A 16,750-nucleotide genomic window follows, 5' to 3' on the forward strand; every position below is an offset into this window, starting at 1 on the left:
AAAGAAATTTGCACTTAATAAGCGACCTATAATAATTATATTTTTTCATTTTTAAAAAAACGGAGAAGTGTGTAAAAACACATATCAATAATCTAATATTAATAAATGATAATAATAATTATTTTTAATGATGATTTATACATTTATAATAATAATAGTTATTATTGTTAATAAAAAAAACCTTTATAATAATAACTATAATATATTTATAATAAAAATGCAATTTAAAGTCTCTACAAACGAGAGCGAGAAAATAAATTTATTTAGGCCGCTTAACTACAGATTTTGGTACCAAATGGGGCCAGGAACATTGGAAATATACAGTAAAAAAATACCTTTGTCTCAAACTTACATTAACATAAATAGTTAGTTATTTAATAGAAGTGGAATTGTTAATTTGCAATTTTTGAAATGCAAATTATTGTTTATTATTTATTTTTGTTTGGTTATTTCCTAACGGAATAACATTTTTTTTCCGTCAGACATTAAATTTTAAACACTTTAAACGTCAGATTTTGTAGCGGGAAAAATTTTGAATTTATAAAATCTTGTTATGATTTTTTCTTCATGTCTTTTTTTGTTTTTTTTATATTCATTAATTTTCATGCTTTTTCTTCATATTTATTGTAAATGCAAAACAGGTGATGGATACCAAACAAAATTTAACAAACAAAGACCAGGTTTGCAGTATTTTTTTAATATTAAAATACTTATAATAACTAATAATCTTTCGATGTTTTTAATTAGTGTTTCAGCTATCAAGTTTTATTTTTAACTGTAACTTGTTTAAACTCATATCTATATACATACGTTATAAATGTACTTCAGCAATATTTTTAATCATTTAGAGTTGAAATTTTTTAAATTACACAACTCCGTTCTTATTGCCGCCAATATTAAAGTTTTTTTCTTACATTTTTTTAGATTTAAATAAATTTTTAAATTTTTATTTTAAATCAAAATACGATTTTAAGTCCTTTAGATGGACTATCAATGATAGATGAATGATAGGATAGGTGTTTAAAAAATGTACATGCAACGACTGATATATAGGGGTAGGTCTAAATAAATGTATATAAAACAACTGACATATAGCCTATATGTCAGTTGTTTTGTATACATTTATTTACACCTTCTATATACCAGGGCTTTTTTCCAGCACAAAAAATGCAATAACTTTGGATCCAATTAACTTCTAAAGTTGAAAGACCTCTCATTTTTTAAGTCTTTTTAAGGTATATACAAATATGTTAATCATATATAAATATATTGATAAAAAAAATCCTCTAGAATAGCTTATTTAGTTATAATTAGTCTATGCCAGTTGATTTAAGCAAATCCCTATTATAGGAATGTGCTTACATCAATTGCATTTTTTGTGCTGGAAAAACTGATAATTTTTTGACAAAACGCTTTGTATTTAAGTATGAAAAATTTGGCATGAAATAAAATAAAAAAGCATTCAAAATTTAATCCAAAATTAAGTGCAAAAATCAAAACAAACATAACGCAAAGGTAAAAAAACATATACATAATTTCTAAACAAAATTCCTAAGTACTATTTCTTCAAGAAAACATAAAAAAATACTTGATTTGAAAAGAGGAAAGGCTATTCTTGCTTTTATCATTGGGAACTTTTTTTAAAAAAGTCTTTTTTTTCTAATAAATCGACCTTAAAGATTTTAAACCCTAAAAAAATTAGAAATTATATATAAATGTTAAAAAGGTTCCCCATTCCATTAGATTTCTTATCCTTTTTTTAATCTATATGGAAATTTGTAAACAAATTTGATGTGTTTTTACACTGAGGAAATCTTACATACAAAAACTACTTTTGAAAAAATGTGTCCCGCAGCATTTTTTTTTCTCAAAAGTGGTCTTAAGACATGATTAAAATTTAAAAGAAGCCATATCAAACATAGTAGTTTCTATATATGGTTGGAAAGAAGTTGAATCAAACTAATTGATGCAAAAAACCTCAAGGTTCTAGCTTTAAAGATATGAGAGTAAAGTTCATGTAAGTTATGTGTTTTTTATGTCAAAAATTAAATGCATTTTGTTGCGCTCTGGAATTGCTAACTAACTATACATAGAATTAGGATCAAATCAAGGGTTATTCAAGAATTTAACTTGGTTTAGGTATCACTAAAAATTAAAATTGTTTTGCTTTTTTTGACAATAAAACTGGCTTAACAATCAGTGGTACATTGTTAATAATGTGCAGTACAACAAAAAATTGAGGTAATATTGTGTTCTAAAGGTAAATCATTGGAGTATATATTGTGTTGAATAACATTGGTGTTATTCAAATAACTTATTTATTATATAAAAACATCTTATCTTATTTGTTAACATCCATGTCTTCAAATTGTGTTTAATTTTTTAACAAATTATAATTTAGTATTTAATATCTGTCAATTTTGAATAATTCAGCATCTAAAAGGTTTATATTTTTATGAAATATAAAATAATTTTATTCAAAAAATATATACTTTTTTAGTCCAGTATATATATATATATATATATATATATATATATATATATATATATATATATATATATATATATATATATATATATATATATATATATATATATATATATATATATATATATATATATATATATATATATATATATATATATAGTTTTAGTATATATTTTTTTTATTAAGGTAATTAATACAGCATCTTTCTCACTGAGTCCTCTTCTTTACATCTTCTTGGATTATTGTTCACACTGGCCTCTTATGCAATTATATATACATTTGCTAAATTAGCATCTGTTAAAGTTGCTTCTTATTATCATGCTTGTCTTTTTCTTACTCCTAATTCCGTTCTCTACCTCTACAAATCTCTTATTCCCCTTGAATGGAATATTGTTGACATATTTGTAATTTTTGTTATTCATTTTTTATGGAATTCTATAATACATAGGTTTGCCAGACGTTTATGGAGGAGAATACTGCACCAAACCTGTTAAAATAAATTTTTTTTACTGTGTTTTTTACTTGTGTTTTTACTGTGTCTTTCTAAAAGCCGGACATCTGGCAACCCTAATAATACACCATCATAAAAAGTTATTGAATATTTTGTAAAACTTTAATTTAATGCTCTAAAAAAAAGTAACATAATACTAAAAGATATAATGGAATTGGTATCATTAAAGGATGGATTATTAAAAATAATAAGGTACAAGTTTTGTTTGATGTATTCAATTTTTATTCTTTTATTTTTTAATGTTTATAGAATTTTTAATTAAAGTTAAAATTCTATAAACAAGGGATTTATATTGAGCGATAATGAACATATTTAAAAAAATAAACAATTAAGTTTATTTATTAGTTAAACATTACCAGCTACTGGGCAATTTCATGTGAAAATATGAAATTGCCCAAAACAATTATTTTATGAAAAGCAACCCTAAGTCTCAGATTTTTCTGATTTTTACACCACTCAAAGATTTTAATAAATCTTTGAGTGGTGTAAAATTTTGGGAAATTAACATTCCCAAAATTTTATCATCTAGTTCCAAAACGTTTTAAAGATACGGCTATTCAAACTTTGCCTTAAACCAACAAAAATCCACCATTTTGAAAAAATAGTTTTGGTCTTTGTTTCTGTTCTGTGTGCAATGGAAAGCTTGAAATGTGTGCACTTGCATATTTTGAGCCAAGGAATCCAATAAAACAACTTAAAGTTATAAAAATAAACATATTACCTGTAATTTTGACCTTTATTGCAATTTTACTAGGGCAAGTCTAATTACAAAAATGCCGTTGTAGCTCAATTTTTTTTTTTTTTTTAGATGTTGTCCTGAATAATTAAGTTAGAGTTGTTACAAAGAATTGGAGAGTGGTTTTTTCTTGAACAGAAAAAAAACATGGTCAAATTTACATAAATTTGTTACTTATAAAACAGGAGTTATAAAAAATGAAAGGAAAAAAAAGGTGGTACTCCTAAATGCTTCTTAATACAGAGAAGTTGATGTTTAATAATTTTTGAAAAATTTTTCTGACCTACCCTAAGCTTTCTAAAACTCCCTTCCCCATTTATTTAGTTTTACTTGCTATAAACAAAGAAACTTAAATCTCAAAAAATTACAGTTATTTTATTTATTTGATGAATATTTATACAGGATAAATTACTTCAGAAATCATTACAATTCTGTTATCAATGTAAGTCCTGTTATAAAATATAATAAAAATTATAATCAATTGAAGTAATAAGGTTATTAGAAATGTTATAAAAAAACATTAAAAAAAATATTTTTAACTTATTTTTAAATTTAGTCAACAAGTTTATTTTCCTAATTTCTAATGGTAAATTTTTGTAGACTCTTGTATCAGAGTAATAGAAAGAACTTCAAGTCGGATTTTTGGAATTTTAGATAGGTTTGTTGTTTCTTGTTACTTTCAAAGTAGTTTGTAAAGTTTGAGCACGATAAACCAAGAATGGATTGCTTTATTGATAGACAAGGTGCAATGAGAATTTGCAAGAATGGCGATTTTGTGTTCATTTTGTGCTTGCTGTTTGCATTTATTATACAAGATGCAAGTGTATGCAAAGAGTCCAGCCTATCTGTTTTTGAATTTGGTAGGTTGAAAGTAGGTTAAAATGGGTAAAATAGTCAACTGGTAAATGCGTTCTGCTGCAAGAGTTGTCAAACAAACAATATCTAATTTTTTTTAAAGAAGTCTTAGTCTGCCACAAGCTTTTTTATAAGCGTTGTTAAAATAACTACTTATGTTCTAGGTCGATACCAAAGTATTTATAGCTCAAGGTAAAACATGGAGTTGTTGTAACATTCGTTGCGTTTGGTTGTCTTGAGAGAGATTTTCCTGTACCGAATAGCATGGACTCCATTTTACTGACTCCAAGGTTGAGTATAAGCTCATTTTTTATACACCATTTTGAGACTCTTTTCATATCAGATGAAAGACGCGATTCTAAATAAATATATCTTTTCCGAGAATGTATATGACTGTGTTGTCAGCATAAGTAATAGATTTAAAATTGTTTCAAATAAGATACCAGGTCATTAAAGTAAATAACAAAAAGTAAGGGCCTAATATTGATCCTTGAGGTACACCATATACAACTTTTCCTGTTTCAGATATTGTGTTTTGAAAACAAGTTGTTTGAAATCTGTTAAATGGATAATCTTTAAACCAGCAGAGTTCAGTATCACAAACAACATAACTGTTAAGCATGTTGTTAAGTATTCCATGACTTAAAGTGTCAAATGTTTTGTTGTTTTGAATGCCGTTATGGGACTTTGATTTGTGAATGGGGAGAATTCTCAAGCTTTCAAATAAGTTGGATAGGTTGATGTCTTCAAAGACATGTTTATTATGTGAGTAAGTGGTTTAGACTAAACCTTAGCTGCGTCTTTCAGTATTGATGGTGATATACCGTCTAGGCTGGTAGACTTGTTTTTAACCCATATAATTCTATTTGATCAACTGTTACAGGTTTAAATTTAAAAACCCTAAAGTATGAGTTGGTTCCCAATGTCATAAAGCTCATATACAGCCTTTTAAAAAAAAAAGTATGTTTCTTTCAAATAGATACTGTATTACGGAAATGTTCAAATGTTTTTTATTTTCTAATTTTTGAGACCAGTTTAGGTCTTAAAAGTTAGAAAATATTAACTCACTAATAGGAAAAAAAGAATTCCTACTCCTCCCTTCCTCCTTCCTTTCCCATTTCCCCCTCCCTCCCCATTTATAACATCTGGATAAATTTTCATCTATCCTTTTATTCCCACCCCACATTGTATTAAGCACCTGAGAGTAACTTGACAGTTATAAAATTGAACAGCTTTGACCATATCTAATTGTTCCTTAAGTTGTTGCTGACTTGCTTTTCTGTTTTCTTGGTAAAAATTTTTTTAAATTTTATGGGGGATGAGTTACAAAAATTCAGATGTATAGGTTCAATTTTTGTTTTTTTAAGTTATCTTGAATAGTTTAGTTAGAGTTATCACAAAGCATTGAATTGTAGTCTTTCCTAAAACACAAATGAAATACATTGTCAAATGTGTATTATTAGTAGACTTTTTTTATTTAATGTTTCTAAATATTTTATTGAATTTTTATTACTATACTCAACAAGTTTTGTCTTACAAAATTAATTTTAATGAATACGGTTGTTTTTTTATTGACCAGTCGCCAATAATTGGTTGAGACAATTGATAAATTTTAAATAATTGATAAAAAAATTAATGTTTAATAAAGTTGTTTAATATCACTTTCTGCATTTCATTATTTTATCACTTTCTACATTAAACGTGCCACAAAATGTTTTGTATGATAAAGCATTTATTATTTTATTTAATTTTGCGTTTAATAGTTTATAAAATTGAGCCTAAAAGGTAATTCACAGTCAGAATGTAATCATTAGAATATCATAACAGATATAAACAATTTACCTCTATTTTTTATCTAAAAATATTTTAAAGAAAATTGTTCTCACAGCAATAGGTGTGTGTACATATTTTCAGCTTTCCATGACACACAGAACAGAAACAAAGATTAAAACTATTTTTCAAAATGGTGGATTTTTGTTGATTAAGGTAAAAGTTTGAATAGTCCTATCTTTGAAATCGTTTTGAATTAGAAGATATAATTTTTGGAATGTTCATAACTTAATTAAAGTCTTTGAGTGGTGTAAAAATCACCAAAATCTGAGACTTATGGTTGCATTCAGTGGATACTTTCACATGGAATTGCCCTATTAAAGGAATCCCAAATCTCAGAGACATGTTTGGGCTAAATTTTTTTGATTAAAATAAAAGAATAAATAAATACCAACTTTTTAATTTTAGTTGTCATTGACTTTGGCTTGTTTACATAATCAATCTCCTGCACAAACAGTTCTTCTTCGTATTCATTTGTTCTTTTGTTTTAATCAAAAAAATTTAGCCCAAACATTTTTTTTATCATTCTCTTTAATATGAACACAACATGTCTCAGAGGTTTGGGATTCCTTTAAACTTTGTCTTAAAAATTGTTATTTTTTATGGAATGAACAATTGAAAACTCTACTTAACTCAACAAGGATAACAAGACAAGGTTTTTTAAGTTTAAAACTTGGTTTTTAAAAAAATGTTGTGTTTCTAGTAATTCATAAATAATCTTTTTATAAGCTTTGCTTTTTAATTTTAAAATCTTTTTATTTTTCCAATCAATATCCTCTTTGCTAGTTTTGAAGTGTAAACACTTCCAAACTTGCAAAGTTTTGTTTTAAACAATTTTATATTGTTTATTATTAATTTTATAATTATTGAAACCAGTTTTCAATTTAAGTAATAATATAAATTATAAAGTTTATGTTATTAAATTTAATAGTAATGAACTTTATTATTATTAAATTTATTAATATAAAATTTATAAATTATGTTATTTTTATAAATACTTTTGTATAATCTCTGTATAATTGCAAGAATAAAGTTTTAAAAGATTTTTGATATATCTAATATCGTCCATAGCTAAAAGCGAATATCTAGTTTTCCTGCTATTTATGAAAATTACAAGCATCATGATAAAATTGATTTTGTTAAAAAAATCTTGTATTTTTTTTTTCCTTTTATTCCTTTTTAGTGGTTTGTCCTTCAAGCTTTGAGTGAATCAGAAAAACAAGATATTAATAAGAAGCTAGAAGATCTTGCCATAGAAAAGGTATACAGATAGTTTATAAAAAGTATATTGAATTATAATGGATGTTTATAATATTGTGTTTGATGTATATATTGTGTTTTTGTAAATAACATTTTTAGAATTTGATATAAAAAGTTTGACATTAAAAATCAATTATTTATATTAACATTATATATTTATCAAGTATACAAAAAAAATTTTCTTGAATTTTTACCCTAAGAATAGATGTCTTGCTGTATCATATCCTTATCATAGCACCATTTTGCTATCACACATTTGTCATATCGCACTATATCGCACTTTATCATACCCTATCATTGCACTTCTTGCTTTTGTCTTAAAGCTGACTAGGATTCCCTTTCATCATTTTCTTTGTAAAAGTCCTGTGAAAGGTGTCTTTTGTCTATCTAGAGTATTACAGAACTATTTTCAAAAAAAGTTTTTTTGAATTTATCTCTCAATTCATATGACCATGCTCTTTCTGACATCCCAGATGCAGCCTAATCTATTTAAGTTATTTATTACTTAAATTCTTTTACAGTGGTCCTGATGACCATTACAGTCTTACAAAAGTTCTGAATTCCTTTCAATACTCTTAAAATCTATTTAAAAATTGCTTAACTTTTTATTTTCCAATCTGTTGGAAAATAGCATCTTCGGTTCCAATTTTTAAAATCTCAATAACCCAATTTACTTTTATTATAAAGTTAGCATTTGCTAAAGTTATAAATAAATTTTTTGTCCTAATTTCATTCTCTACCTCAATAAATCTCTCATTAAAATAATTTTTTCTCTGTTTGAATTTTTGTTTTATAACACTTACTGAAAAATGTAAATAAAAAAATACTAAATGCTTTAAAACTTTTTTTTAATGAAAACTCACAACAAAGTTTTACAGTAAATAAATAGTGCTCCAATTAACAGTGTCGAATAATGGATAAAAAAAAGGAGGATCGATAACATCAAAGTAATTGTTGTTCGTATTGTTTGTAATGTTTAATATTTTTGTACATTTAACTTGTTTAAACTTTTTATAAAATATAGTTAAACTTTTAAAAGTTTTATTAAACATAAAGAAATTTTTATTAAAAAATTTTCTTGTAATTTATTGCTCCATAACACTTTACAAGGCACAAAAACATTTTTGATAATTTTGAGTGATCATTATTTTAAATAGAAACCAAGTGTAGCTGAAGAAAATCTAAAATTATAGTATGTGACGCCATTACAAAGTTTATAATTATAAAAATAATTGAAACTGAATATTTTATACTTTACAAGGGCAAACGTAAACCTATTTTTTTTATTTTTTTATTTTATATAATAGTAAGAAAAAAAGTTTTGCGTTTAAATGCAGTAGTACATAACTAATATTCTGTTTATTTTACTGAGTTCATTTTTTCTTCAAGACAATAAAATGAGCTTAAAAGTAATTATGTGCCTTAACTCATTTAGTATTAAAGTAAATAAACTGTTGTTTAATTACTAGATTTAAATAAAATGAATTGAAACTTTTTATTAAACTCAATCTAATAACAATCGAGTGTATGAAAAATTTATTTTTCATACATCAATTTACTTTTTTTTTTTCTTTTTTTTTTTAGATTATTCACCTCCCCAAGGCCTGAGGGGGGCCACTACAGTCAAGGAGGATACTCATTTTTTTTTTTTTTTAAGTCATTATTCGTGGTGCAACCCTCTCTCAACTCTTTAACTCCGAAACACGAACCTTGCCGAGCAAGGCTGCTGCGCGGAGAAACTAAGTTGAGCGCGGTACTTCCAGGGACGTGGTGGGAGTCGAATTCCGAACCTCTCGCTTACAAAGCGAGCGCTCTTACCACTACACCACTACCGCATTTTTAAACTTTTTAACTTTAACGCATTTTTTAACGCATTTTAACTTAAAGTAAAGGGTAATTCTATGTCAAATCAGCAGGCTCATTTCACCCCATGTTTTGGATTTTGATAATTTTTTTATATGTTATAGGGTTTATGAAAATTAGGAAATCTGAAATTTTTTTTTTCAGTTTTCTTATTTAAGCTGATTTTTTGCAAAATACTTTTTTTGAGGTACTGTTATAACTTACAATATAGGTATTAAACATCACTATTATTAAAAAATATATTACTGCATTTTTTGACTTTTTACAGCCTTTTTAGTAAAGCTTTATTTCTTTTTTTCTTTTTTTTTTGGTACCTGGGAAGGGCTCATGGTTTAAAGGGGATAGGGGGTTTGAATTAAGCATTTTACCAGCCCCCCTTCCTTTTTATTTTATTTTTTTGTTCAAAACATAAAGACAAGTGACTAGGAGAATTTTTTTGAGTAGCCAAATTGTGCCAATTACACATACAATTAAACATATTCACATAAAGCTATATCTTAATTATATTTGAAAAAATAACATACAAATGTAAAAATAATAATGTATTGGAGATTTTTTCTATAAATCTCCAATACAAATCTCCAAAATTAGCTTAAAAAAGTTTTAAGCTAATTTTGTCATAAGTTAGCAATAAATTTTACTAAATTTTATTAAAAAATTTATAAAAAGGCTGTATTATACACACAATTTATATATGCAAATCCTAAGCACTAAATTTCAAGAAAATATAAATAAATAACTGTTTTAAAATGAGGAAAGGTTATAGTTGTTATTTACACCTAGAGTCTTTCAAAAAACACCTTTTTTTTCTATATAAATCAACCTAGAAGTTTTTAAACACTAAGAACTAAAATTTTGTGTATGAATTTTTTGTATGCAACTCCACATTCCATTAGATTCCTCATCCCTTTTTTAATATATACGGAAAATTTTATAAAAATTGAATATTTTTTAGTACTTAGGAAACCTTACCTCCCAAAAGCTTCATTCTAAAAAAACATTCCCGCTTTAAGTTTTTTTCTCAAAAGTGGTCTCAGAATATGGATAATATTTAAGTGAAGCCATAAAAACCATAGTGCTTTCTATATATGGCTGGAAAGAGGTTAAGTAACACTAACTGATGCAAAAAACCTCAAGGTGCTTGCTTAACTATACAAATAGATATTAGAGTAAAGTTTATGAAAATTACGTGTTTTTCGTCAAACGTCAAATGTTTTTTGTTGAACCGTGGAATCGCTAACATAGAAAAAAATTAGCAAAATCCAAAACATGGGGTGGCATAAGCTTGCTGATTTGACATGGAATTACCCCAAAGTTAACTTTATCTTGTTAGCAGTTATAAGTTTTTAATAAAAGAAAAATTTTCTTAATAGCTATATATATAAATTTAATTTTTTAATGAATGAACTTTTGATTTTTAACTTTTTTAGTTTAGGAAAACAAAAAAAAACGTTTTTAGAAAGTTTTGTTTCTCTTGATATTCTTTTCAACTATGATAATAATTAAACAAATGATTACCATAACTTTTAATTTTATTAAGTTTTTTTATTTTAAGTTTTATTAAGTTTTAGTTATTTTATACTTCAATATCTTTAATTTAAAATTTATAGAAAATGTAAATTATTTAATGTTCACAAGTTTTTAAAATCTATTTTTTGAATCATTAAGTTTACCGTAATTATCTTGTTTATTTAAAAAGCGCCTTGAAGCACTGTAAAAATTATTAAACTTTATTAAAAATTAAATGAACTAAGTTGCTAAAATTTAAATTAAAATTAAAATTAAAATAATAGTAAATACATTTATTAAATGCTTTTTTTATAATAATAATAATTTAAATGCTTTCAAAATAGAGCGCCAGGCAATATCTACGACTGCCAATACAATAGTTGTCTAAAAATTTATCTGCAACCTGTTTTTCTTGTTCAGTATTATCTGCAAATAAACCAGTCTGGATTTAAATTATAAATAAAGTCTGGATTTAAACTCTTTGACTGATGTAGACTCTGCTACCAATTCCAGTAAATTATTCCACCCAAAGACAACCCTGTTTGCAAAGAAGTGTTGTCTACTTAAACAACTTTTAACAAACTCTGATTTAACACGATGTTTATAACCTCTAATATTGGATGCTGGACCTGGTGTATTGATTAAATGCATTTGTATCTGGACTTTTTTCATATCAATAGATTCAAAACCTTTATATAATTTATATTGTTGTATAAGGTCACCTCTTAGTCTTCGACCTTTTAAAGTTGTTAAATCTAATATTTTTAGTTTTTGATTTTATCCCAGATGTCTTAATTCTGGTATCAATTTAGTTGCTCTTCTTTAAACTTTTTCAAGTTCTTTAATATCTTTTGTATAATAGGGATTCCAAGCTTGAATCGCAAACTCCAAATGAGGTCTAACGAATGTGCAATAAAGCATTTTCATGAAGTATTAATCTTTATACCTAAAAGTATTATTTAATATTGCAAGCATATTGTTTGCTTTACTGGAAGCATTCCTTACTTGTCTTTCCCATTTTAAATCCTTGGATATATAAATGTCTAAATCCTTTTCGAGAGTAGATTTTTAAATTTCTAGTTAGTTCACCATCGTTTTTCATGAAATACGAATATCTTTTATTGCTTGCATCAAAATGCGTTATTTTACATTACTCAAAATTCAAACTCAGTTTCCATTCAACAGACCATTCATCAAGTTTTTTTATGTCATTTCGAAATGATTTTGAATCAACCTCGGTATAAATAGGAGCAATTATTTTATTGTCATCGGCATATAAACAACATTTATTTAGAAGTCTGCTTGGCAAATCGTTTATGAGTATCAAGAAAGGGAGTGAACCAAGTATAGAACTCTGTGGTACTCCACTTAACACATCAACCCAATTTGCCTTGCATTTCTCCATCACTACTCGCTGTTTCCTATTCGATAAGAATGATTCAATCCATTTAAGAGGCATACCGACAATACTGGAAGCATAAACCTTAGCACATAATTTTATGTGTGATACTCTGTCAAATGCTTTTTGAAAGTTGGTATACAAAACGTCAATTTGAATACCGTTTAATAATGCGCTTGTTAAGGTGTGTGTAAATTTGTTGTGCAGCTCTTACATTTCAGAAAACTATGCTGTTCCTTTGCTAATAGCTTGTTTGTTATTAAATGCTTGATTATATTATCAGCAATTATTCTTTCTAATATTTTACATGGTACTGACGTCAGAGATACTGGTCTGTAATTTGTTGGTTTTAACTTATTCCCTTGTTTAAATATGGGCATTATATTAGCCTTCTTCCAAATATCAGGTACAGTACTATCTTCTGTCGATTTTTTAAATATTAAATAAATAGGATATAAAATTGATGAACTGCATTGTAAAACAAAAGGATGTACCAATTGATATTGATATAGCAAGAGACTTTAATCTTCTTTTATATCATTTTGTGTTATCTTGACAGCTTCTAATATCATGTTAAATTGACAGTTAGCAATATTTTTGTTTACATCTTTATCTTCTACATATATAGAATGGAAATATTTATTAAATTCTTCAGCAATAGCCATTTGATCAGTAAGAATTTTTTTGTCACTGTTTTCGATCAATGTAATTGGTTTTTTATCGATTTTTTCTCATTAATATATGTATAAGTAACTTTGGATTTACTTTACAATTATTAACCCTTTCAATTATCTCCCTCTCAAATGACTTAATGTTTTCCTTTATTTCATTTCTGATTTCAATCTTTAAACAATTATATTAAGTTTTTTTTTATTCATGTTCCCAATTTGTTGATTTATTTAAAAGCCACATTTCATTTTATTTTTTTTTGATTTTAGAGCAGAAGTCATCCACTTTTTTTATTATTATTATTAGTTTTTGAGTTTTTAATTACTGGAATATATTCTTGTGACACATAATTGTAATGAAACAGAAACAATTCATACTGTTCATTGATTAATTTGTTGTTAAATTCCTTAACCCAATCGACGTTGTCAATATACTTTGAAAATAACTTGTAATTACTTTTATGATACAATTTTATAGGCTTAAGTTTATTACCAAATTAGATTTTTTTAGTATATACTTTTTAATAAATGATGACCTTGTTTTGCATCACTTAGAGGGGATGAGTGAACAATAGAATAAACTTCTTTTTTTTTTTATCATTAGTTATTAAAAAATCCAAAATATTTTCTGATTCAAAGTTTGCTATTTGGTAAGTTAGATCACTAACACATTGATATAAGAAGCAATTTTCAAGTCACTATAAATTTATTAATTTGAGAATCACTCTCAATAGGAGAGAGATTATATATTCGAAAAGTTATTGTCTATATAAATATATTATATTATATGAAGACAATAACTATTCAACTATGAGGCGAATAATATACAAACAAGACATAAGCATTTAATAAGTTTAATATAATGTATGTTAGGCGTTTAACAAGTGTAACTATTATTTTAATTTTGATAATACTACCCTATTTGTAATTAGAGATTAAAAATTATTTTAAGTATTTTAAACATTTAATAACTACTAAAGTTAAAATTAATAAAATATTGTTACTTCAAAACTTGTTATGTTCAAAATACATTGAATACTTGTTATGTTCAAAATACATTGAACAATTTTCAATAAATATTTACAAATAGTCTAGTATCTGCAACTTAGAAGTTTATAAAAATGTTAAATAAAATAGTTTTTACAAAACAAAATGTCCACTGCTAAATGTGTTCAAAGAAATGGGCCTTTACAACATGATACTATTTTAAATCAACAGCTTATCTTCCTATAATAAAAAAATAAAGATGCACACAATAATAAAAAAATTGGATAATAAAAAAAATGAAGTTGAACTCAAACAAATTGTCATTTAAAAATCATACTAGCAGCACTGGTTTTAACTGAGGGGAGGGGGAATTATTAAAAGAACATCCACCCCATATTCCTTTCTCTTGTCGCTAAAAAAAAAGTGGTATCCCCAAAAAATTCTGGGTTCATTTACTTTATAAAATGCCACAATAAAAATTACTGACACTAATCGTTCTCTTGATAACTCAATAGAAAAAAAAACTCTAATGATAATTATAGTGTATTTAGGTAGCTAAATAGGTTAATAATGTTCATTCATTATAAAAATTTCACAAATGGTGGCAAAATTTTAAGAGGTTTTTTAAAAAGATTTACAAAAAATTTTTAATGTAAATGAGTAAAAAAATGACAACAGTTCAAAGAAGAATTTTAATTAACAACAGACAATAGTAATAAAATAAAAACTTCAATCGAGTACCATAAAATCATCTAAGTTTTGTTGCCATGTAACTTGGGTCATTCAAGAAAAAATAGCAAAAATGAATGTGTATTTCAATTTTTACAAATTTTTTTTGTCCAATAATATTTGTTGTCACTTCGTCCATAAGAATCATAAAAAAATGATAAAGTTTATTTAAAATTGGCTGATATAATTTGTTTGCAAAACAAAAGTTTTAAAATTATGCATACTTAAAATCATGCATAATGAACGTTTTTAAATTATATTACTAGCACTAGTATTTTTAAGAGTCACCAAGTTAACTATATTTGAAATAAAAAAATTTAGATTTTCAAATAATAAGTTCTTTCTAATAGAGCAAAATTTTTTTTAATAGACCAAAAATTAATAGAGCAAAAGTAACAGCAAAAATAATATTTATAATAATTGTAATAATAATAGTAATAATAAAAACAGAAGTAATGAATGTAATAAATATTAATAAAAAAAACAAAAAAGTTTCTATAGAAATAGTAAGAAAAAAGAAGGAAAGAAAATGAAAACCGAAGGAAGTTAATAATGATAAAAAATTAAAATAAAACAAATTCTAAAAAGAATTTTAGAATTTATTTTATTGTCATTAATATTTATTACTTTCATTACTTCTGTTTTTATTATTACTATTATTATAAATATTATTATTTTTGTTGTTACTTTTGCTCTAATAATGAATAAAGTTATTATTATTATTTTTTAAATTAATATTATTGATATAATTATTTGGTGTCACTCCTTTGATCAGGATTCTGCATGAGTGACTCCTTCCTCAATCAATTATTTATATTTATTCTTAATAATTATATTTTGATTTTATTATTTATAATATTATAGATATTCTTACTCTTATTATTTTTATTGTTATTATTATTATTGTTATTATTATTATTAATATTATTATTAATAATAACATATTATTGTAATTAGATGATAGTAAATTTTGAGGAAAATAAATATCTTGTTGTTGTTTTTTTCTTCAAATTCAGTGAAATACTATAACTTCAGTCACTTAGGGAGTATGTACAATTCGTCACTAAATGATAAAAACAGCAGTTAGCAAAAATATTGTGAAACGTTGGTTGTAAAAAATGCAAGCAAAACAATTACAAAAATAAATATTAAAGTTACAAGGTGCTGAAGTAATTAGTTTTCAAATAAAAATTTCAAAATCTTGGGTATCAAATTTTCAAATAACCAAACTCTGAAAGTAATGATAAAATTTAATATTAGTATATTTAAAGAGTCATCTAAATATTTGGTTTTTGCTTTTTAATAATTTTTTTTTTTTATCCAAGTTGTTAATTAAAAAAAAAAACTTTTTAATTAAAGACTTGTAAGATAGTATCGAATGTTCAGTTAAACTAGCTGTTCGTATTTGTTCGTAAAATATTGAATGCTATTTTTTGTTTGTATTCTTTTTTTTTTTTTTTTTTTTTACAGTTTAAATTAAAGATATATTTTTCAGTTTAATTCAGAAAAAAAAAATTAGAAAAATGTTTATTTATGCCTAAGATGTTCAAGCTTAAGTGACCGAACAAGGTGGTTTTATGGTATAAAAGGCAACCAGTGATTTTATTGTGAAGTGAAATAAAAGATGTGTAAAAAATGAAGATATAGCTTGCGTCATAAATGATAAAAGATGTGTAAAAAATGAAGATATAGCTTCCGTCATAAATAATACACATCGATGAAGTGAATTAAAAGCGAGTCGCTTTGTCTGATGTACAAAAACTTAAACATTAAAAACAGTCGCATTTTTTGATCTACAAAAACTTAAGCATCAAAACAATATAATATTATTTTAGATGTAATGAGTATTTAGTAATTTCAAAATACATTGTAGTTGTTAGTAAAAAATTATTTTTTAAAACTCAGATTGTTTTAC

At 25.1% G+C, this 16,750-nt stretch overlaps 1 protein-coding gene across 8 annotated transcripts in view; it reads left to right on the forward strand.

Annotated features, from left to right (window-relative positions):
• Positions 1 to 247: 247 nt before the first annotated feature.
• Positions 248 to 16,750, forward strand: part of LOC105846184 (protein FAM184A) — a 69,753-nt gene continuing 53,250 nt past the window's right edge. For 5 of the 8 annotated variants that reach the window (XR_010637678.1, XR_010637680.1, XR_010637679.1 and 2 more), the window contains exons 1-2: positions 478 to 680; positions 7,604 to 7,681. The gene's annotated coding sequence lies outside the window, so the exon portion shown is untranslated. Of the gene's footprint in view, positions 324 to 477; positions 681 to 3,119; positions 3,192 to 7,603; positions 7,682 to 16,750 lie in introns of those variants that run through there. The other 3 variants (XR_010637685.1, XR_010637687.1, XR_010637686.1) reach the window with 2 other exon arrangements.

Source organism: Hydra vulgaris, chromosome 03, assembly GCF_038396675.1.
Source record: "Hydra vulgaris chromosome 03, alternate assembly HydraT2T_AEP".
Classification (NCBI taxonomy): Eukaryota; Metazoa; Cnidaria; class Hydrozoa; order Anthoathecata; family Hydridae; genus Hydra; species Hydra vulgaris.